General features: G+C 45.4%; 1 protein-coding gene across 4 annotated transcripts in view; it reads right to left on the bottom strand.

Moving 5' to 3' along the window:
- EYA3 (EYA transcriptional coactivator and phosphatase 3) overlaps positions 1-1,805 on the bottom strand; it is a 122,898-nt gene extending 121,093 nt beyond the window's left edge. For 3 of the 4 annotated variants that reach the window (XM_088022539.1, XM_088022540.1, XM_028113625.2), the window contains exons 1-2: positions 1,542-1,805; positions 357-646 (exon numbers count right to left, since the gene is read on the bottom strand). The gene's annotated coding sequence lies outside the window, so the exon portion shown is untranslated. The remainder of the gene's footprint in view (positions 1-356; positions 647-1,541) is intronic. The other variant, XM_028113626.2, reaches the window with a different exon arrangement.
- Between the last annotated feature and the right edge of the window lie 22,863 nt (positions 1,806-24,668).

The raw sequence follows: 24,668 nt of genomic DNA, 5'->3' as shown, positions 1-24,668 counted from the left end.
TTCATGATTTGCTTAGAAAATCGTGATTGATCCCCTAGTGTTACAAACTGGGCCCCACATTGAGCATAGAGATTACTAGAAAAAAAAAATCAATAAACTTAGAACAAAACAACACAGACTGCTGGGGCCTACCCTAGAATTTCTGATTCAGGAGGTGTGGTGTAGGGCCCGGGAATGTGCATTTCTAACAAGTTCCCAGATGCTGATGCTTTTGGTCCAGGGACCACATATGAGAACCAGTGCTTTAGAGTAAACACATCAAATGACTCACCTCCAACTAACTTTCATCCCTGCATGTCTCCACTCAAGCTTCAAAAGCCCTGAGAAAGTCTAGTTGACTTAAAGTTGAGTCATACCTGTGGTCAGGGAGGTAGAGTCCTGTGACTGGCAGCCCTGCAAGCATCACATGGGGTGGATGGAAGTTCCTCCAAAGGAAAGAATGGTGGACACACAAAAATAGATGTCCTCAAGGTGGTAATTGGCTAAGCTGAATGCACAACTCCTCTGGAGTGAGACCTGCTGCAGCCACTTCTCCTCTTGAGGCAGAAAGTTCCAGAAGAGAGAATTAAATAATAATAATAATAATAGGAGGGAGCAGGTGGACTCCTATGGACCATTATTTCTATTCAAACCTCATTCTATTTTCCTGCCAAGAGAAATAAAAATAAAATAAAATAAGGTAAAACAAAATAAAATAAAAAGAGGAGACTCCTGCCTCCAAGAGGCCAGTGATCAATTCCACCCCTGCCTTGGTGACTTCCAGGATCCCTGAGGAGGGTTTAGACTTTGCAGTGAGGCCCATTTTGACCAGTTAGGCCACCAACCAAGACAACTCATCATCATGCATACTGTAGCTTTTTTCAGACTCAGAGGGATTGATACTAAAGATAGTTCCTAAAAAGCCTAAGCATCTCATTTTTGCATGCTCACAATGAATTTTCTCCTTTAGGAAAGCTTTGCAGAGGGAGAAAAAAAAAAATCTGTTCACCTAAGTAACCAAGCCTATAGTTGTATAAGTCTGGTTTGTCATCTATCGAACTTCCTTAAAATGAGGCCCACCTGAGCTTATAAACCAAGATGATGATTTAACACAGCAATCTGGAGTGTGTTTAAAACATTACGGTAATATTTACACAGCACTCAGTGGAATATGCCATATTAAATACGATAGTCTCAAATCAGGCTTATTCTGTTTTATTGCTCTTGGCTTCACTGCACTTCACAGATAAATTGAAGGTTTGCGGCAACCCCATGTCAAGCAAGTCTGTCGACACTGTTTTTCCAACAGCATTTGCTCGCTTCATGTCTCTGTGTCACATTCTGGTAATTCGGGATTTCAAACTTGGTCCTTATTATTATATTCGTTATATAAATATGACTCACTGAAAGCTCAGCTGTTGGTTAGCATCTTTTAACAATAAAGTATTTTTTAATTGAGGTCTGTACATTTTTTTTTTAGACATAACGCTATCACACACATAACAGGCTCCAATACAGCATGAACATAACTGTTACACACACCGGGAAACCCCAAAACTCACTTGACTCACTGTATTGCGATATTTGCTTTATTGCAATGGTCTGGAACCAAAGCCACAGTATCTCCGAGGTACGCCTGTAGATGATAAAAAGCATTTGACAGAATCCAACGCCCTTTCATGATAAAAACCCTCAACAAATAAGAGTAGAGGGGAACTCTCTCAGCCTGATAAAGGGGCATCTACAGAAAACCCACACTAACATCACACTTAATAATCAAAGACTAAATGTTTGCCCTTAAGATCAGTTGTAAAGTCACCACTAGGAGCTAGAGGAGAAAGAAATAGGAAGTGACTACTAATGGGTAGCGACTTTCTTTTGGGGATGATGAAAATGTTCCAGAATTAGACAGCAGCTATGGTTGCACAACCTTGTGAATGAATATCCTAAAAACCACCAAGTCGTGTGCTTTAAAATGGTAAGTTTTGTGATATGTGACTTATATCTCAAATAAAATTGTTATTAAAAATATATATTTACACAGGGGCCACTAGTTATGGTGTAGCTAGAAGTGGGGGGGGGGGAAATCCCCACAGTCCCTGGAAGTTCGAGACAGGAGAATTATGTTTTATAATATTCTCTTGAGCTTCCCCAAAGCAGGTGGGAAAGGGACCCCACCCCAAGAATTTAATTTTGTTAGGGAAAAACACCCTTAATTTTCAAGTGTACTTTGTCCTTTGTTTTGAAGGGCATGTTAATGAGTATTCAGTGGGTCAGCTTCAGCCTGACCTTTAGCCTGGGGTCTGGTCCAGAGGAGAAAATCCTTTGTGTTATGGAGTATGAGAGGTTTTGGAGTAGACTGCATGAAACTGGAATGGAGCTAGGGAAAGGCTGGAGGACATGTAGTGAGCTGATTCCCAAAGAGGGATACAGCCAGAAAGAAATTCCTCTTGGCAGTAATGGCCCATGAAATTTTAGGACAGTGATGTCTTCTAGATCATTTTAAGTTGGTGTCCATACTGTGCTGAACTTGTCCTGTTTCCCCCAAACCTCAGTGGAATCTGCTAAGTGCTAGTGATACTCAGATGAACGCAGGAATCAGGAATGTGTCCAGAAGTGTCTGAGAGGGTCTGTGAGAAAAAATAGCACCAGAAGAGCAAGACTAACTGTGAGAAACACTGTTCCTTGGGCCACCCAGAAGTTGTCACCCCACAGCCATGCTATCCTTTGCAAACATCACAGGAATTAAGGGGAGATGGCTGGAGACCAACTTAAGGATGTCTTTGGAGGTGACGGGGTGGCTCAGTCAGTGGAGCATGTCACTCTTTTTTTTTTTAAGATTTTATTTATTTATTTGAGAGACAGAGAGAAAGAGAGTGCACATAAGTAAGGGGAGCTGCAGAGGGAGAGGGAGAAGCAGGCTTCCCGCTGAGCAGGGAGCCCAACGCAGGTCTTGATCCCAGGACCCTGAGATCATGACCTGAGCCAAAGTCAGACACTTAACTGACTGAGCCACTCCTGCGCCCCAGGAGCATGTCAGTCTTGATCTCGGGTCATGAATTTGAGCCCCACATTGGGGGTAGAATTAAAAAAAAATAAGGGATGGGGACATCTGGGTGGCTCACTCAGTTGAGAGCCCGACTCTTGATTTCAGCTGAGGTCGTGATCTCAGGGTCCTGGGATCAAGCCCCACGTAGGGCTCCCTGCTCAGCAGGGAGTATGCTTGAAAGGCTCTCCCCCTTTCTCTCTACCCCTCCCCCACTCTCTCTTTCTCTCTCTCTCTCAAATAAATAAATAATCTTTAAAAAAAAAAAAAGGAGGGATGTCTGGATGGCTCAGTCGGTTAAACGTCTGCCTTCCACTCAGGTCATGATCCCGGGGTCCTGAGATCGAGCCCCGCATCGGGCTCTCTGCTCAGGGGGGAGCCTGCTTCTCCCTCTCCCACTCCCCCTGCTTGTGCTTTCTCGCTCTGTCAAATAAATAAATAAAATATTAGTAAAAAAAAGGAGGGCTTTGGCTACATGTCATAAAAAAAACCAAACTCCAAAAATAATTAACCAATAAGGAAATTTTATTTTTTCACATAATGAGAAGACCTAAATTAGATGGGGTCTAGGGTTGGTTAATTCAGCAGCCTAATGAAGTCATCAAGGGCCCGATGTTCATTGCCTCTCATTACTCTACTGTCCACAGCTTGTTGGCTTGTCTTCAGGCCCCTAGAGATCCAATCACTCTCTCTGCCTATTAGAGTGAGCCCATGTTTTGGTGATCAGAATTTTTTTTGGTTGCAAATGTCAGAACTCCAATCTGTACCAATTTAAGGAAAATGGGAACCCAGTGGGACTTCAGGCATGTCTGGATCCAGGAGGGCATCAAATTCTCTTTTATTCCATCTTTCAGGTTTATTTGATTCTGTTTGGCTTTGCTCTCAGGCAGCAAGATGGCTGCTGGAATACCAAGTCTTCAATGCCATGTAGCTCATGTTTTGTGGGGTTGTGGGGCGGCGGGGGGAGGATTGGGGGAGGAAGAGAGAGAGAGATTTTCTTCCTTCTAATGTCCATATGACAAATTTCATGAAGGGATTCTGATTAAGACACAGGCCAACCCTGGACGAATCACTGGTGACAAAAGACACAGACTTTGGATTGACCAGCCTTGTGTCTTCTGCCACTCCTGGGACTTAGGGTCAAGACCACCCAAACCGCAAAGTCTGAGCTGAATTTAGGGAAGGAAGAACGATTTTCCGAAGGACGACTGGCTGAGGAACTGGCTGCAGGTCATGAGGACACCAGGATTCCAAAGCAAACTGAGGCTAACAGTCACCTTCCAAGAAACCAGAAGGAAAGAGTGAAAGAAACTGGAATTCTTGAAGGGCCTACTATGTGCTTTCCCAAGGTCCCAGAGCTAGGACATGACAGAGCCTAGATTTAAATCTATGCCTTTTTAGTTCCAAAGTCCATGCACTTATGGGGCGCCTGGGTGGCTCAGTCAGTGTGCATCTGCCTTCGGCTCGGGTCATGATCCCAGGGTCCTGGACCAATCCCCACATGGGGCTCCCTGCTCAGTGGGAAGCCTGCTTCTCCTTCTCCTTCTGCTTGCCACTCCTCTTACTTGTGGTCTGTCAAATAAATCAATAAAATCTTAAAAAACAGAAACAAAAACTGAAGTCCATGCACTTAGCACTGAGGGGACTGCACAAAAGCAAAGGAGTCAAGATGGAGAAGAACTATACTATTGTGAAGAAAAGATGTCCAGCAGACACCCTGGCAGAGCACTTAGCCCAGCCTGGGAGCATGAATCAGGGAAGCCTTTCTGAGGAGGAGATACTTAAACTGGGGATTGAAGGACTAAAGGTGTTTGTCAAAAGAGTAAAGGAGAGAAGCAAGAAAAGAGGTTGTCTGGGTAGGCGGGGGAGGTCCCAAAGGCCAGAGTTGCAGCTTTGGACAGTCACTGTGTCCGTGGGGTGGGGGCTTCCTTGTCCTGCCTCCTCCCAGCTCTGCCCTGCGCCATTGCGCCACGACAATTTTTCTGAGGCACAGTTATCCCCATGGGGGTTTCCAGAAGCATTCTCACAGTGGTTGAGGCGGTGGCCTGCATTCTGCCAACTCCTCTCTGTATGACTATTGGCTATTCACTTCCCTCTTTGGGATGGAGGAATCCATAAAATTATAGTCAGCAAGTTGACCGTAGTGAAGGTGGTACGTATCTGTGACTATACTAGAAACCACAGAATTATACACTTGAAACAGGTGAAATATATGGTGTGTGAATTATATCTCGATAAAGCCATTTTTAAAAAACCTGTATTGGGCTGGGTGACGGATCGAGTTGCCGAACTACTGCAACCAAGGCTTTGCTACTTTCTAGCCAGGTGACCCTGGTACTTCGTTTTACTTCACCTCTCTGAGCCTCATTTTCCTTGTTGTGAAACGGGAATTATATCCTTACCTTGTTTAGGTAGTTAAGGAACAGGTGCAGCGTGGTATTGGAATGTTTGGTTGGAATACTGGCTCTATCACTAAAGTCTCTCTGTGCCTCTGCTTTCCCATCTGTTCAAAGGGGACGAGAGACCTGGTTCATAGCATTATTAGGAAGATTGAGTGGATACCTATCCAGTTCTTGGAACTATGCCTGGCACATGGTTCAATAGTTCAGTAAAAATAGTACCTCATTGATTATATCCATTTCATATCCTGGATTCTATTTGGGATCTTCTTTATGAGGTTAAACTGTCCACCCAAACCTAGTACTGGATTCCCTGAGAACTGAGGATTCCCCACACCTGAGTCCTGCTGTCAAGGCTGTACACAATTTTGGGGGTGGTCTGCCAGCCCAGGCTCCTCTTCCCTGAATATGCCTTTTCCATATGTGTGGGCTTCAGCAGTTCCCAGCCATGACCGAATGGACAGGGGCAGACCCCTCACCCGAGCTGAAATAGTCACCTTCTTTCCCCCGGAAATTTGGAATTAGGACCCTGGTATGTGTTAGCAGGTGGCGCTGGAGCTGAGAGGTGACATGGTTTCAGGCTAGGGCAGACATTTTGTGCCATGTGAATGGGGAAGCCTAGAAGCCAGGGAGGAGCCAAGGGACAGAGCCACAAAAAATGATAAGAAATCCCTAGCCTCAGAGGGAGAAGGAGAGAGTGGTTCTGCCTTGGACCCTGGTGCATTTCCATTCAGTCACTTCACAAATTTATTGAGTATCTACTATGTTCCATGCCCAGGGATACAGCAGTGAACAAGAGGGACAAATTCCTTCCCTCAGGTATAATGGGAAACCACTGAAAAGTTTTGTGCAGAGAAACACAACCTCACTACATTTTTAAAAGATTGGGGCACCTAGGTGGCTCAGTCAGTTGAGCATCCAACTTTTGGTTTCAGCTCAGCTCATGATCTCATGAGTCATGGGATCACACCCCACATGGGGCTCCAAGCTCGGTGGGGAGTCTGCTTGAAAATTCTCTCCCTCTCCCTCTGCCCCTCCCCCATGTTTACTCATGATCTCTCTCTCAAATAAATAAATAAACCTTTAAAAAATAAAAGATTATTTTAGAGAGAGAGCACATGCTCATGAGAGAGCATGTGAGCATGGGAAGGGGCAGAGGGAGAGGGAGAGGGAGAATCTCAAGCCAACTCCATGCTGAGCACAGAGCCCTATACCAGGGCTGGATCTTACGACCCTGAGATCATGACCTGAGCCAAAATCAAGAGTTGGATGTTCAACCTACTGAGCCACCCAGGCGCCCCAAAAAAGAAATCTTTAAAAAAAAAAATCACTCTGGCTGCTGTGTGAAGAATGGGTTGGTGGGGAACAAGGGGAAAATCAGAGAAAATGTTGCAACAGTCCAGGCAAGAGATGGTGATGGGTCAGATAAGGGCAGTGCAGAGGGAGTGGTGAGCAAGAGGGGAGTCTGGATCTATTTTGAAGTTTCTAGTTCCTGGTTCTAGTTCCTCATGGGACCTGTCTACTTCCTGCCTGTGAGTTCATCCAGATATCCGCCCCCCTTCCCTTCTCCAACATGTTTTTCTTGCTTAGGCTCGTGCGCACCATGGGTTCTTTTATTTGCAGTGGAACTATCCCTAAGTCATCTTGGCTCTTCAGTTTGGTATAATTCACCACTAGCTAGGACATGACCGGTTTCATTTTCCCTGCATTAAGGAAAGTGTTTTCTCTGGGGCGCCTGGGTGGCTCAGTTGGTTAAGTGGCTGGCTTTGGCTAAGGTCATGATCCTAGGGTCCTGGGATCGAGCCCCACGTTGGGCTCCCTGTTCAGCGGAGAGCCTGCTTCTCCCTCTCCCTCTGCCTGCCGCTCTGCCTACTTGTGCTCCCTCTCTATCTCTCTGTCAAATAAATAAATAAATAAAAATCTTAAAAAAAAAAAAAAGGAAAATGTTTTCTCTTATGAGTCATACATATAGGAATTAACAGCCTTCCAAGGAAAACTCTTCTTCTGGAGAACTTTCAAAGGAAACAGTCAAAGAAGATTTATTTCATGATATGGGAAAAATGCTTATGATGTATCATAGGCTGCCTCCTGTTATGCCTACAACATCAGATAAAGGGAACAGATAATAGTAACACTTGCTAAAATGTTCGGCTATTGTGTGCCAGGCCTTGGCCTAAAAGCTTTGTATATATATTTTTTAAGGATTATTTATTTGAGAGAGAGCACATTCACAAGCACAGACATGGGTACACAGGGGGAGCGGCGAGGGAGAGGGAGAGCCGACTCCCCACTGAACATGGAGCCAGATGCAGGGCTCAATCTCGTGACGCTGAGACCCTGACCTGAGCCGAAGTTAAGAATTGGATGCTTAACTGACTGAGCCACCCGGGTGCCCCCAAAGCTTTGTATATTTTAACTCACTTAAGCTTCAAGACAACCCCCTATGAGGTAGGCTCTCATTGTTCTTATTTTACAGCTCATTTCATTGCCCTATTTTACAGATGAGAAAACTGAGGCACAGAAATGTTCAGTACGTGTCTAAGATCCTGAAACCTAAGTGGTGGATCTGAGATTCAACCTGAGCATTTGAGCTTCTTGCTCTCAGCTAGTGTTTCTCAACTAGTTCTGATGGCATTTTGGGCGGGATGATTCTTGTTGTGCAGGACTGTCCACCTAGTCACTGTGGTTCTTTTACTATCCCTGGCTTTAAAGACGTTCACTCAGTTTAATCCTCCCCACAACGCTATGAGTTAGGTGTTACTATTTTCATCCCCATTTTACAGAAGAGGAAACTGAGACCCAGGAGATTTAAAGAGCTTGCCCTGAGTTATCCAGTTCATAACGTGGGGGGGGGGGGCGGTGACAGGGGGTGCCACTAGTGTTTATACCCAAGCAGTCTGGTTCTGGCTCTTGCTTTTAGCCATTCTGTCATCCTGCCCCACTAAGAGTTAAGAGAATTGATGAAGGCATGGAGTGCCCAGGCCAGATAGCACCTTTAAGTAGAGTCCAGCAGGCCTTTGATGGTGGGCTCAGGAGCTCAAGGGAGCAACTCCAGGCTGGAAAGGCAAAGACTTTGCCAGGAACCAGTAACCATTCCTTTTTTTTTTTTTTAAGATTTTATTTATGTATTTGTCAGAGAAAGAGCGGCAGGCAGAGGGAGAAGTAGGCTCCCCACTGAGCAAGGAGCCCGATGCGGGACTCCCTCCCCAGGATGGTGGGATCATGACTTGAGCTGAAGGCAGACACTTGACTGAGCCACCCAGGCACCCCAGTGACCATTTCTTCTTGCAGGACTAACCAGCTGGTAAAGGGGGAGGGAGATGTGGTTAGAAAAAGCCCATAGACCAGGAACTGGGGATAATCAAAAATTGGGATTCAGAAATCCATAGTAGAACAAAGCCAAAGAAACATCTGGAACACTGGCCTGCTGGGTGGGTGTCTCGTCTTCCCCAGCTGTTTTGTCTCCAGCTCCTCGCCCTGCAGCTGTTCCTTCCTTGAAAGGTATCATGTTGCCTGGGAGCATCCTGGGCACTCCTTTGTCTGTAACTCTGCCCTTTTATACCCCAAGATATGCCCACATGTGGCTAATGGCAGGGCCCATTGGCCCCACTTTGGGCAAAGCCGTTGGTAGCGGATACCAAATCAAATCTATGACTCTATAATTTCACTCCAAAAATGATTCAGCAAAAGCCGAAGGCCAAAGGGCTGGAGATAATGGTAGCTGCCCTCCCAGACCTTGCACTTTTAAGCAGCAGAGTTTAAAAGGTAACCTTGTGAAAAGCAGGAGTGGACCACTTCCCAGGATACAGCCTCACTTTGAATTCAATTCTATTCTTCAGTTGCTGTTCAGCTCTGGGGCCATGGCCCGGCCCCATAACTTTGTCTTCATTTTTCTGCCCCATTTCGGACCTTTGAACTTGTCGGGCATTTGGACACAGACTCCCTGCTCTGATTGCTCTTATTCCTGCCTACTTCAGAAGGAGCACCCCCATCCCGGCTGAGGTCATTAGGACCTGTGCCAGTAGGAGAAACCCATTCGAACCAGTAAGAGGGAAGAATTTGTTATGAGAAACCAGGTGTCTTACAGAACCCAAGGCAATAATTGCAGCCATGTAATAGGTTGTGGAAATAGGTACTTTTCCTGCCTCTGTTTCTACAGAGATGCCCAGAACGTCGATGTCCCAAAGTGAATGTGAAGTCACTTCCTAAGCAGAAGTTACAAAAGCAAAGTGTAGAACCTGTTTTACCACTTTTGGACCTCTGGGCCGGATCTGCAATATTAAAAGGTGGGAAGAATGTAGAAAGGGGAGGGATTAGATGAAGAGAGAGCTTTGGAGAGAACTTTGTCGGTCCTGTTGTTCCCACCGTCTTATCCCTGCCCCAAGAATGGCAAGGGAGAGAGGGAGAGAGGCATAGCACACACTGTTTCAAGCCCAGGGAGCGGTTCTTCAATGACTGGGGAGCCTCTCCACACTGTGGTCCCAGAGAGCTGACTTCTCCCTAATCAATCCTGAAGATGAGAGAGGGCTCGCCAACTACTTTGACAACTCTTATCAAGACCTTCATGTGCTAAGAAAAAAATATGCAATGGAAAAAAGACAGTCTCTTCAATAAATGGTGTTGGGAAAGTTGGACAGCCACATGGAGAAGAATGAAACTGGGCCATTTCCTTACACCACACATAAAAATAGACTCCAAATGGATGAAAGACCTAAATGTGAGGCAGGAATCCATCAAAATCCTAGAGGAGAACACAGGCAGCAACCTCTTCGACCTCAGCCGCAGCAACTTCTTTCTAGAAATAACGCCAAAGTCAAGGGAAGCAAGGGCAAAAATGAACTATTGGGATTTCATCAAGATAAAAAGCTTTGGCACAGCAAAGGAAACAGTCAATGAAACCAAAAGACAACTTACAGAATGGGAGAAGATATTTGCAAATGACATAACAGATAAAGGGCTAGTATCCAAAATCTATCAAGAACTTATCAGACTCAACACCCAAAGAACAAATAATCCAAACAAGAAATGGGCAGAAGGCACGAACAGACATTTCTGCAAAGAAGACATCCAAATGGCCAACAGACACATGAAAAAGTGCTCAACATCGTTCGGCATCAGGGAAATCCAAATGAAAACCTCAATGAGATACCACCTCACACCGGTCAGAATGGCTAAAATTAACAAGTCAGGAAATGACAGATGTTGGAGGGGATGTGGAGAAAGGGGAACCCTCCCACACTGTTGGTGGGAATGCAAGCTGGTGCAACTACTCTGGAAAACAGAATGGAGGTTCCTCAAAAAGTTGAAAATAGAGCTACCCTATGACCCAGCAATTGCATTACTGGGTATTCACCCCAAAGATACAAATGTAGTGATCGGAAGGGGTACGTGCACCCCAATGTTTATAGCAGCAATGTCCATAATAGCCAAACTGTGGAAAGAGCCAAGATGTCCATCAACAGATGGATGGATAAAGAAGATGTGGTATATATACACAATGGAATATTGTGCAGCCATCAAAAAAACCACAACAAAATCCTGCCATTTGCAACGACATGGATAGAACTAGAGGGTATTATGCTAAGGGAAATAAGTCAATCAGAGAAAGACAAGTATCATATGATCTCACTGATATGAGGAATTCTTAATCTCAGGAAACAAACTGAGGGTTGCTGGAGTGGTGGGGGGTGGGAGGGATGGGGCGGCTGGGTGATAGACATTGGGGAGGGTATGTGCTATGGTGAGCCCTGTGAATTCTGTAAGACTGTTGAATCACAGACCTGTACCTCTGAAACAAATAATACATTATATGTTAAAAAAAAAAGATAGTAGGAAGGGAAAAATGAAGGGAGCAAAATCAGAGGGACTATGGACTCTGAGAAACAAACTGAGGGTTTTAGAGGGGAGGGGGGTGGGAGGATGGGTTAGCCCAGTGATGAGTATTAAGGAGGGCTTAATTATAAGCACCGGGTATTATAAGCAAACAATGACTCATGGAACACTACATCAAAAACTAATGATGTGGGGTGCCTGGGTGGCTCAGTTGTTAAGCATCTGCCTTCGGCTCAGGTCATGATCTCCAGGTCCTGGGATTGAGCCCCACATCGGGGTCCCTGCTCAGCGGGAAGCCCGCTTCTCCCTCTCCCACTCCCCCTGCTTGTGTTCCTGCTCTCGCTCTCTCTCTCTCTCTCTCTCTGTCAAATAAATAAATAAAATCTTTAAAAAAAACTAATGATGTAATGTATGGTGACTAATATAATAATAATAATAATAATAATAATAATAAAGAACTTCATGTGCTAGATACTGTTCTAGGTGCTTTACATGTATTAAGCCATTTAATCCTCCCTATAACCCCGCGTGGTAAGTGCTGTATATTGACGCCCTCACCAACATGTTGTATTTTCCCACAGTAAATATTCTTTCCCATGTCAATAAATATTCACATGGATTTAATGGCTGGAATCTTCCTCTGCAAAGCACCATGGTTAAGCACGTGGACTCTGGAGTCAGATTGCCTGGTTCAAATCCCATCTCTACCATTTATATATGGTTCAGGACCATTTTTTATAAAGGAAATGAATACATGTAACCTGAGGTTGGCCACCTGCATGACCCCCACATCTCCAGCCCATTGGGGTCACCTTTTACTCCATTAATATTTCTTAAACACCCAACATCTTCCAGAAATTGGAGATACATCAGTGAATGAGACAGATGTAGTGCTTGCCTTCACGGAGTTTATATTCTAGTAAGGGAGACAGACCTTAACCAATAAAAATGCCAAAGACGACAAATGCAAAATAATGCAAATGATAAATTTAATACAGGAAAAAAAAAAAAAAGCCAAGGGCTGCTGGGATAGGGAAAACAGTCTTTCTTGGGAAGTTACATAAAATTGGCTTGAAGTCCCAGAGCCTGGAGCATGGGATATTCAGAGCCACTCCCTGTACGTCTAGGGATGCACCTGATTGGAGGTGGAAGACAGTGAACCTTCAGCTTCCTGTCTCCCTTGGCTCCACTTCCCTTTGCTTGCATTCTTAACTCCTGCCATTCTCCAGGTTCCTGGGATGAACAGGCAGGACATTGAGAACCACGATGCTGCTTGGTCTTGGCTTATTTCCTCCTCCCCCTAATAAGTGTTTGTTTATTTTAGAGAGAGGGAGAAAGCATGTGTGCACAGGGAGGGGAGAGGGGTAGAGGGAGAGAATTTTAAACAGGCCCCGCACTCAGCATAGAGCCAGCCACAGGGCTCGATCTCCGACCCTGAGATTAGGACCTGAGCCGAAATCAAGAGTCTGATGCTTAACTGATTGAGCCACCCAGGCGCCCCCCTCCCCTGTCCCACCCCCCGCAAGACATGTTTTACCAACCAACTTCCTTGCTGGTCTTGGCAGGCCCATGAAGTGGCTCCCTTTCCAATTTAGGGCCCTTTGGAGATTACCTCATTCCAATCTCCCTCCCGTTTTACAGATGGAGAAACTGAGTTTGGTCACCTTCAGTAATCTTGTAGAGAAATATAAGTTTCTCCTGAATTGGAAAACTGTCATGATAAAATGCATGTTCAAAGGGACATTGAGGGGCGCCTTGGTGGCTCAGTTGGTTGAGTGTCCGCCTTTGTCTCAGGTCATGATCCCAGATCCCTGGGATTGAGGCCTGCATCAGGCTCCCTGCTTCTCCCTCTGCCTCTCCCCTCCTCTTGTTCTCTCTCTCAAATAAATAAATAAAATCTTAAAAAAAAAAAGGACATAGAAATTGGTCTGAAGTTTCATCAAAACCTATTAAACCATCATCACCTTTCAGGGCATTTCCACATTCCAGATCTATACTCGAAGCTGAGGGAACTGAACAAGATGTATAGAAATGGATGTGTCAGAAAAGAGAAGTAGCAGCAGTTGACAGGAAGAACAACATCCTCAATTTTCAAGATATTTACCAAGCGTGCGTAAGCTTTTTTCTAAGTTCCTTCTTCAAAGAAAAAGTATCCCTCCCCAATTCTAATAAACTTTTACTTATTGGCACACCCTATTCACCTTTGCTGTCAAAGGGACAAAAACTAAGTTAATTATGAGAAACTTCATATAAAACTTTAAAAATTATAATGGTTGGTGCTGGTGAAGACATAACAAAACCAGTATTTGCACAATTTGCGGGTGACATTGTAACTGGAAGAACCCTTTTGAAAGCAATTTGGCCATATATTTCAGGAGACAGTAATTCCTCTCCTGGGACTTTCTCCTAATTAAATCAAATTAAGAGGAAATGAGGTAGCAAAAACTTGGAAATGACCTATGTGTCAAAGGTGTTTTGAGTGCTGACTTTGTGGCAAGTCCCATGTTGTACACTTGACACAGATTATCTCATTTAATCCTTAAAACGCTTCTAGGCAGCATATGCTAATTTACCCCTCATACAACAAGTGGGAAAACTGAGGGTATGGGAAATACTATAGTTTGCCAATGGATCAACAGAGTTAAAGCTGGGATTTGAAACCAGGCAGCCTGCTTCCCGGGTCACATGCCCACCTCTGTTCTGCTGTCTCTGCCCAGTCGCTGACGTCAGTGACCTGTTGCACCAATGCAGTTTCCTGTTCTCAGGCCCAACCCTCCAGCACAATGCTGATATCCTGATCTGATAATAAGTTTATGAAAAGCTTCAAGCAAGGGAAGGGATGACTTCAGTGGTTAGGGAGTAATGATGATCCAGAACTCCTTTCTCCTCTGTGGTGGAATGGGGAGAGGGGCAGTGGACAGCAATTTCTCCACACTGTGCAGCAGGCCATGGGTAGGTCATTCCATGAAATCCTCCCGACTCCAAGTAGGGGATCATTAGCCTCCTTAACAGGTGTGGAAATTGAGACTCGGAGAGCTGAGGTGACCAGCTCAAGGTCATACAAGTTAGTGAAAATGGTCCCAGAATCCTAGCCCAGAGTGTCTGATTCTAGAACCCGCACTCCCTCCCCAGGTTGGCTCTTTGACAAAGACTCAAAATATAATGACTACAGTCAACTTGGGCATGGGGAACACTGAGCTGGTAGAGGTGGGGAGGATGTTGGCAAGATGGGTGTAGGGGAGACCCAGCTCTGGTGACACATCCTAGATAGGAAGTCAGGCAGTCCCAGGTTTGGGATCCAAGAAAAGGTAGAGAACTTGATGTGGCCTGGGCAGATGCTTGATTAGTGCAGCCAAGAAGAAGGCAATAGGCGAAGTCTGAAGCTATATTCATGTGCCACTGGAGAACTAGGTAGGGAAACTGAGACAGAATCCCAGTCAGGGACTGGGCCAACGTGGTAATATCTCGGGACCAGAGATTTATGGGTCCTCAGAATCAACCGCCAATACTATTCCATGTCTACGACTGTTTTCCTCACGGGTGAGAAGGGGCTGGGGGGGGTGGACAATGACAGCAGCTACCTTATCTCTGAAAACACTCTCCTGCCTGTCCAGAGGCAAACAGATGCAGGAGACAAAACTGGCTCTAGAGCTTCCCACCCAACTTACCCATACCTCCCGCCCTTGCTGGGCTTGGTCCAGGGGCTGGGCTGGGTGGGCTTAGAAACGGGGCCACAAAGGAAGGAGCTGGAAGGCTGAGGAAGCCAGCCCAGAGGAAGAAAACTTCCCCATCGTGGCCTTGTTCTCCACCCCAGAATATTATCACACGGATCAAGAATTTCCTGTCCACATCTCCAAGCTGCTTGCTTCTGTCCTCCTAAGCCAGTGGCATATCTTTCTCCCTTCCTTTGTAGCTCCCAAGGACCAGGAAAGGGACAGTGAGAGCAGGGTACAAATGACAAAGACTGGGTTCAGCTCTCTGTCCCCTCCCCTCAAGGGCTGCTGTGCCCTGCACCACTTCCCTAGCAATGAGAAGATCTAGAGTGCATCCAGAGATGAAGTCTTCCTGGGGGAAGAAGGTACCTCAGGATCAAGGATTCTGAGCGCAGAATGAGGAATCGAGATGTGTGGTTCTAAGCACTTTGTCAGAGTAGATCAGACTGACCTTGGAAAGAGGCCAAACCAAGCTGTGAGCAAGACCACCCACCCCAGGAGCACCATCTCCCACACTTGGTCCCTGTCCGGCCAAGGTGAGTGAGTGAACATGGTTGAGTCTGAGGTAGGAAGGATAGGAAGCGTGCAGACACTGAGTACCTACCTACAGTGGTGTGCCAAGAGTTTTGCTCATCTCATTTAACCTTCCCTACCACTCTAAGTACTCAAATTCTCAACTTTCCTCATTGCACAGGTGAAAAAAGATATTCATTTAGCTTCTTTGCATTGGAATCAACAATCCACTGAAGTGAGTTTTTCCTGAAACGGTGGAAGATTAATTTTAAGGATCAAAGGGTGTGACCTGAAATCCATGGACATGCATAATGATAAGTAGTGCTTACTTAGTGCTCACCATGTATTAGACACTGTTCTATGCACTTTTATCTAATCATTATGGCAACCCCATAAAGTAGGTACTATTACCATTCCCACTTTACAGATGAGAACCGGGCACAGAGAAGTTCAATACCTCAGCTAGGGTCACATAGCTAGTCAGTGATAAAGCCATAATCTGAACCCAGGTAGTCTGAAACAAGAGATTGTGCCCTAAACCATTATACCAATGGTTACCTAGCTACCTACCTAGCTGTCTGACAGGGGGCTGGGCCTAAGAATTAGTCTGGAATGAGGGCTTTATTCCTCTCTCCTGCCATAGACCAGCTCTCTCTAGTGGAAAATGGCCATAGCCACCCCCTGAGTTCCTATCTCCTCCATTTAAGAGGCCAACCAGGCTAAAACTGGAATTCCAAATTCCTGGAGAAGAGACTCTGATTGGCCCATTTTGGGGCCAATTCATACTCCTAGATCAGTTGAGATAGGGTCGAGGGAGGGGTACAGGGCCACATAATATTAAAAGCCTGATCACGTTACATGTGTGAAGATAGGAGGGACAATTACCAGAAAATGGAAAGATTGCACTGAGAAGTGACCCCCCCCCAAAGATTTCCACTACAGGAAACCGAAGCTCAGGAAGACTGGGGAATTTGCCAAGGTTTACCAACAGTAGATGATGAAGCCCAGATTCTAACCCAGGTTGGTTTGTCTCCAATCTAAGTCCTTTCCTTCATAGCATACAGGCTCCTCATAAAAGTAAAAAGCCTTGGCCAGATGCATAAGGTAAGTTCACAGTGTAATTTTCATTCAGCCACCTGATACATAACAGGTGCTGTTCTAGACAGTGGGGTTCCATGGCGAACAAAACAAAAATCCCTGCTCTCACAGATCAGACACTCTAGGAATACCATTGAATGTGCACAGAGGTCCATCCCACAGGAAAGCATTTTTCTGGGGCCCCAGGTGGTGTGGAACATGAGAAGGGTGATAGGGTCTGCCCGTTTCGTGCCTCTGCCATTACCCATGAAAATGTGCTAGAACTAGCCTACTGGTAGAACAGAGCCAGAGGTCCTTATCTTCCCAACCAAGATCAGACTAGATCAGCCAGCAGCCAACAACCTCCAGACGCATGAACAAGTCCACTTAGCTGAGTCAACTCTCTTGAAGCAGCATTTCCAGATCTAACAACTCTCACTTAACATCTCGTTGGCCGGAACTTAGTCACAAGGCTACCCTTAACTGTAAGGAAATGCCATCTCTAAGCTAGATGCTTTGTTACTCCAAATAAAATAGGGGTTATTCTATTTTGGAAGAGGGAGAGAAGAGATATTAGGCAACCAGCAATATTGCTGCTCACATCTGATGACACATGTAATGGCCCCTGACAGATTACAAATGGTTTTCTCTCCGTCACCTCCCCTGAGACTTCTAACACATCTGTGCAGTCGTTGTCATGATCTTTATTTTTACAGGTGGGAAAACTGAGGCTCGGAGATAGGCATTCAGTTACCTCACACCAAACTCCCAGTGATGACAGCCCTGGGAGACAAATCTAGCTCTAACTCCAGGGCCCACGTTCTTCCCCATTCCGCGTCTTGCCTCGCTGACTGAATTTTGCCAGCTGCTGTAGCTGAGGTTCATTTGTTGTGAAACATCCAAAATATGAGGAGCCACTCTCTGGTCATAAGGTCAAGTAGAAACAATGAAACAATGAAGGATGGAGAGCAGTAACTACCTCCTTCCTTTCGAGCCTTCCCCTTCCTCTTCCCAGGGTACATAATAAGTGCCTGTGGAGTTATTTCTGGACAGTTGCTTTCTCTGGACAACACCAGCCCAGGGCAGCATTGCTGCCAACTGAGGAGAGGCAGGGAGGGGTATCAGCAGATATCTGGGGCTACACAGGCTCCCTGTGTAGCCCCATCCTAAGTGTCAAATTGCCCTCTTGCCAGGAAAGGGAAGAGAAAGGAACTGGTATTTATTATATTCCTTTTACAGAGAAAGAAACTGAGGCTGGGGAGGTGATTCCCCCAGGATCACAGAGCCAGTGACGGAGCTGAGGTTCAAAAGATTTGTAGCATCCGTTCATTTCTGCGGTAGAAGTATTCCCAACAGGGCTGATTTCAAGCTACCAACATGACAGCTGGCCGTGGCAGACCACTGAACAGCAGACATGACATTTGCATTTTTAACAAATCTGCCACTTGCCAAAGTGTGAAGACAGAGACTTCTTTTTTTTTTTTTGACTTGTTCTCACAGCTCATGGCAGAGTGCTACCTATTGACAAGGAATCCTTAAACGTTGGTGAAATGAAGGAAAGACACCCATATTCTTTTCACTGGGCTGGGCTGCCTCAGACAGCCACACACATACCAGAGACATCACACGGGTACAGAGTTTGATGGACTAAGCTCTCCCACACACAGCAGCTCAAGTAGAGTTGGTTGAATCAATGGTAAGCAGCACCACCTTGAACATGGTGGCCTCACCCTGAGAAAAGGATTCTTTGGGAGTCAGAGTTTCTCCCTTCTCACCCCACTTCTTCCTACCCTGTCCTCCCTTTGTTTAAAAGGTTGTGTGTGTGTGTGTGTGTGTGTGTGTGTGTGTGTGTGGTAACATAAAAGTTACCACTTCAGTTTAAGTATTCATTTCAGTGGCATTAAGTATATTCATATTGTTGTAAACCATCCACACCATCCATCTCTAGAACTTTTTCATCTCCCCAACTGAAACGCCATACCTGCTACATGATAACTTCCCATATTACTGGCCTCTTCAGCCGTGGCGCTCACCACTCCGCGTTCTGTCTCTATGACTTTGACTGCTCTAGGCACCTCCTCTATGTGGTCTCAGCTGTCCTTTGTGTTTGGTTTCTCTCATTTATCATAATGTCTTCCAGGTTCATTCAGGCTGTAGCATGTGTCAGACTTTCCTTCCCTTCTAAGGCTGAATAATATTCCATTGCAAGGATATACCACCTTTTGTTTACCCATTCATCCCTCAGGCACCCCTGGGTTGCCCCCACCTTTGGCTGTCGTGCATACTGCTGCTATGAACCTTAAGGTTAGAGTCCCTGCTTTCAATTCTTTGGGGTAGAATTGGGCAGAGCTGGAATTACTGGGTCACGTGGTCACTCCGCGTTTAAGTTTTTGAGGAACTGCCTACCGTTTTCCACGGTAGCTGCACCATTTTCCATTTCCCAGCAATGCACCTGAGTTTCATTCCTCCGCAGCCTTGTCCGCTCGTTATTTCCTGTTTTCGGCTCACTGTGGCTTTGATTTGCATTTCCCTAATGATGAGTGATGTTGAGCATATTTTCATGTGCTTGTTGGCCATCGGTATGTGTTCTTTGGAAAAATGTCTGTTGGGTCCTTTGCCCACTTTTTTATTTATTTATTTTTAAAGATTTTATTTATTTATTTGAGAGAGCGAGAATGAGAGAGAGAGAGCACATGAGAGGGGGGAGGGTCAGAGGGAGAAGCAGACTCCCTGCTGAGCAGGGAGCTCGATGTGGGACTCGATCCCGGGACTCCAGGATCATGACCTGAGCCGAAGGCAGTCGCTTAACCAACTGAGCCACCCAGGCGCCCGCCCATTTTTTTAATTGAGTTTTAGTTTTTTATTGTTGAGTTTTAGGAGCTCTTTCTATATTCTGCATATAAATCCCCTGTCAGATATATGGTTTGCAGACAATTTCTCTCATTCAGTGGTTTGCCTTTTAACTCTGTTAATAGTGTGCTTTGACTACCCACCTTTTCTTTTAAGGAACTGAATCATCACTTCCTTCTGAATGACAAAATCCCCTGACTCATGCATGTGACAATTCTTAAAACATTCTTTGAAAGTCCTTTAGAATGACCTGGGAAGTTAAATAAGAAAGCCAGACTAGTTACCTTCTGTTTTCTCTTTTATGGTTTCACATTTCTGAGGAAAATTCAGGGTTATGCAATATGAACTTTACGAGCAGGGTTGGGGAAACATTATGAACTGGAAGGAACAGAAAGCCTGCGTGAAGAATGACACAGTCTATCCAGGCAAGACATGACATTTGCAAGTATTTATTCCATGCTGGGCACTATTCTAAGAGATTTTAAATCCTCGAAACCATCCTATTATGTCAACAATAAAATTATTCCCCTTTTACAGTGAGGAAACAGAGGCCCAGAGAGGTGAATATCACAGACCAGGTGAAGCCAGAAATTGAACCCTGGCAACGTGGCCCAACTAAAAGGCCACTTTAATGATCACTATGTGATACTGGGCAGGCTTTGGAGTTGGAATGGTATGAATCTCAACTCAAATGGCTAATGAGTACATGATTACCAACCCATTAATGGTCTGAGAGAAATTCAAACCAAAAACAATATTTTACTTAATACCTACCAACAATTTGAAAGTGGAACAATGCCAAGTGGGGGTGGGGACTTAGAGACATAGAAACTCTCCTGTAACTCTGGGTGCGAGTGTAGACCAGTGCAGCTGTTCCAGAAGTGATTTGGCAGGTCTAAGTCTTACGTAGGAGTGAAGCCTCTGCCCTAGGAATGTCACACCTGGGTATTCATCCCGGAGAAATTCTCATTGGTCCATAGGGGAGCATCTGGAAGGATCTCCTCACAGCATTGTTTATAGAAAAGGGAGCGGAAGACAACCCAACTGTCCATCGCCCAGGGAACAGGTAAGTAAAACGGAGATGCACACGAGGGAGGGCCAGGCAGATGTTTGCAACAGTGAACGCTATGTGCTCCCTTCACCATGGTTAAATTGTAAACACGATGCTGAGTGGGGCAACTAGGAGACACAGAAGGAGGTCCATAGCCCAACTTATGTAAATCGTGCCTTTTGTGTAAATTCTAAATGAATACACACACACAGGATAACACTACCTTTTCCAAGGATACATATAAAGTCGAAGATACTTATTGAGCACTCTTGAGCTGGCGTGGGGGGTGAGACTGAAGGAAGGTGGCGACAGAAAATAACATTCAGACAGAAAATGCACAAGGGAGGCATCCGGCAAAACAAGTGAAAAAAGGATCTATGCTTACGCAGCGGTAAAAAAGGATGAGGCTGTGCCATTCGCGACAACATGGGTGGGACTAGAGGGTGTTATGCGAAGTGATGTAAGTCAGACTGAGAAAGACAAATACCATAGGATTCCACTCGTCAGTGGGATCTTAATAAAATGAATAGACAAACAACAAGCAGAATCAGACCTCTAAATACAGAGAACAGACTGAAGGGCACGGCCCATGTCATGAAAGGAGTCTACAGAGGAGGTCAGTGTGCTAGAATGAAAAGCGCGTGGCCTTTGGAGCCAGACAGACCCAGCTGTTTACCGCGTGGCCTTGAGAATCACTTCATTCTTTAAGCTTCTGCTTTAGGGGCGCCTGGGTGGCTCAGTGGGTTAGGCGACTGCCTTCGGCTCAGGTCATGATCCTGGAGTCCCGGGATCGAGTCCCGCATCGGGCTCCCTGCTCAGCAGGGAGTCTGCTTCTCCCTCTGACCCTCTTCCCTCTCGTGCTCTCTCTCTCTCATTCTCTCTCTCAAATAAATAAATAAAATCTTTAAAAAAAAACTGTTTTAAGCTTCTGCTTTAAGTAATGCAGTCAAAGGCAGGCTTCACTGAGAAGGGGACATTTGAGCAGTCTTGATGGAGGTGAGGGAGCGAGCAGGAGAGATAGATATCTGAGGAGAAATAATGCAGGCAGAGGGAAGAGTCAGTTTTATCCCTAGGTGATGATGTGAAGTTCCCCTCACAGGGCCTGGCGCACAGTAAGTGGTCAGCAGCTTCTGAGTGTTCACCCCTTTCCCTCCTCTTACAGAGATGGCAGGATCCAAGTGACCCCTGAATGCACCTTCTAGGTTTAGCGACAATGACACTCTGGTTTCAGAAGTTCTTTGCAACACTGCATTCCTGTGCAACATCCACTGGCAGGAGAGCCCCTCGCTGACCCCAGGAGTCTCAGCCCCCCAAAAAAATCCTTGCTTCCGGGGCTTCAGCCTACATGGGGAGAACAAAAGCCTTCAAGGAGGAAATTAGAAACAGCAAGGTGGGGCCCTCACCAGCTGCTCTTGCCCTCAAGAGACCTCTAACCCAGCACACACCAAAGCCAGGACAGTGCTTACAGGAACTTGGGCAAGGGTATAGTCACATGGAGGGCAGGAAAGAAGGAAAGGGACCCATATTTACTAAGGCAGGTCTGGGTTTGAAGATTATTCTGCCACTTACTAGCTCTTATAAATCACTGGACCCCTCTGAGCCTCAATTTCCCCATCTGCAAAATGGGCATGAGGGTATCAATTCTGTACAGAGGTTATAAGGACTCATTGAGATAAGACTTATGAAAGTGGCAAGCAAATATCTGGGCTCAACAAAAAGGAAGTCCCTTTCCTTTTATACCAAGTATCTAGGAGGCAGCCACTGTCTTATTCAGTCAGTCTTTATTTTATTCATTTCTAGGGGGATAAAATCAGCCACCTTTCAGTGGGGACTGTGAGGTTTCATTAAGACAACAGGTAAAAATTGTGCTTAGCATAGTTACTGGACCAAAATAGGTACTCCATATGTGTTTTTTTGGATAGCTGGATGAATGGATAGCTGGATGGATAGCTGGATGGATGGATGGATGGATAGATGGATGGATGGATGGATGGATAGCTGGATGGATGGATGGATGGATGGATGGATGGATGGATGGATGGATGACTGGGTAGGTAGGAGGATGACTTGCTGGCAGGTTGTCAAGGGAAGCAAGATTTGTATTTTCAGCAAAACTAAGTCTGCACAAAAACCAGGTGTTTTACAAGAAGGTTTTTGTTCTATCTGTTTGTAGCCTTAGGTCTCAAGGACAAATATAATATAGATGAGTGAAAACAAGCATAAATATGCCCAGTTCTCATCAACTGTGCCCTACACTTACCACTCTTGTGTCTGTGACTCATCTTGATGAGGTGAGAGACCACGTCTTGTTTCAATCAACATTCTCCAACTGAGATCACTGGTGTAAGGCTGAGGTCAGGGCAGCACGAGGCCTTCTTGACACGCAAGATGGCTTTGGAATCCTGATTAGTGGTGTTTCATCAAAAGAATTACAACTCAGGGGCGCCTGGGTGGCTCAGTCAGTTAACCGTCTGCCTTGGGCTCAGGTCATGATCCCAGGGTCCGGGGATGGAGCCCCGCCTCGGGCTCCTTGCTCAGGGGGGAGCCTGCTTCTCCCTCTCTGCTGCTCCCCCTGCTCATGCTCTCTCTAGCATGCTCTCTCTCTCTCAAATAAATAAAATCTTTAAAAAAAAAAGAACTACAACTCAGCTCTTCCCATAATCCAAGAAGGAAAAGACACAGGTGAACAGCCAGCTCTATGTTCACTGCAGCTTTGTGCTGTGTAATTTCTGCAATCACTTAGCCCTTCTGAGTTCCACGTTTCCCTTCATGAGATGAAGGGATTGGACCCTCCTAGCTCCACAATGTTCTGATCTTCTGAAAATCCCTGACATTTCTTTTAAAATATGGACATGGAACTTCGAAAGAATGTGTATTAAATTCCTTCCCCATCTATCTCTCAAGAGTTTCCTTAAACCCTTTCTTCTTTTTTTTTTTCTTCTTAAGCAAGCAAGCGTTTAATAGTGGTCAAAGCAAAAGTATCCTTTCACGGTGGGAGAGCACACCTTGGTGGGAGGGCTCAGGGGTGGCAACTGCCTCCTTAAACCCTGTCAAAGCAAGTGCATGTATATGTCAATATGTCTGTTGATCCTACCCCCGGGGGAAGCAATAAGCTTTGGAGACAGACAGATCTCAGCTCTAGACCTTGTGTGAGAAATTGTGGATACGTAGATGGTTAAGATTTAGGTACTACCCCCAGGATCTGGTAGACAGACATTGAGGTGGATAAACCTCAATAACCATAGTAATTAAGACATAAAAACGGTGGCCCCTGGGGGCACCTGGGTGGCTCAGATGGTTAAGCATCTGCCTTCGGCTCAGGTCATGATCCCAGGGTCCTGGGATCAAGTCCCGCATCGGGCTCCCTGCTAGGCGGGGAGCCTGCTTCTCCCTCTGCCCCTGCCTCTCTCTCTCTCTCTCTCTCTCTGACTCTCATGAATAAATAAATAAAACATTTAAAAACATATTAAAATAAAAAAATTAAAAAACAAAAAATGGTGGCCCCTGGGGCACCCGGGTGGCTCAGTCAGTTAAGCGTTCAGACTTTTGGTTTTGGCTCAGGTCATGATCTCAGGGTCTTGGAATCAAGCCCCAAGTGGGGCTCTGTGCTCAGCCTGGAGTCTGCTAGAGTTGCCCTCTGCCTCTGCCCGTCCCCCAGCCGATCCGCGCGCGTGTGCGCACACGCTCTCTCTCAAAATAAATAAAATATTTTTTAAAATAGTTACATTTTATGTTTACGTTCATCTTTTATGTGTGGCAGGTGCCACTGGTTTTCATTATAATTTAGTTATAAAGCATCCTTTTAAATAAAGTTTTATTTTTTTTCTTTTCAACTTTTTATTTAAATTCTAGTTAGTTAACATACAGTGCGATATTGGTTTCTGGAGTAGATTTCCATGATTCATCACTTACATACAACACCGGTGCTCATCATAACATGTGCCCCCCTTAATATCCAATCACCAATCTAGCCCATCCCCCACCCCCCAACAACCCTCAGTTTGTTCTCTATCAGTAAGAGTCTTTTATGATTTGTTTCCCTCTCTCTTTTTCTTTTCCCTTCCCATATGTTCATCTGCTTTGTTTCTTATATTCCACATATGAGTGAAATTATATGGTATTTGTCTTTCTCTGACTTATTTCACTTAGCACAATACCCTCTAGCTCCATCCGCATCGTTGCAAATGGCAAGATTTTGTTCTTTTTGA

The sequence above is a fragment of the Eumetopias jubatus genome, unplaced genomic scaffold (genome assembly GCF_037043125.1).
Source record: "Eumetopias jubatus isolate StellerSeaLion01/CBP00866 unplaced genomic scaffold, mEumJub1_p1.0 scaffold_4, whole genome shotgun sequence".
NCBI lineage: Eukaryota > Metazoa > Chordata > Mammalia > Carnivora > Otariidae > Eumetopias > Eumetopias jubatus.
The sequence above is the reverse complement of the archived record's forward strand: the minus strand, read 5'-3'. Positions and strand labels throughout refer to the sequence as shown.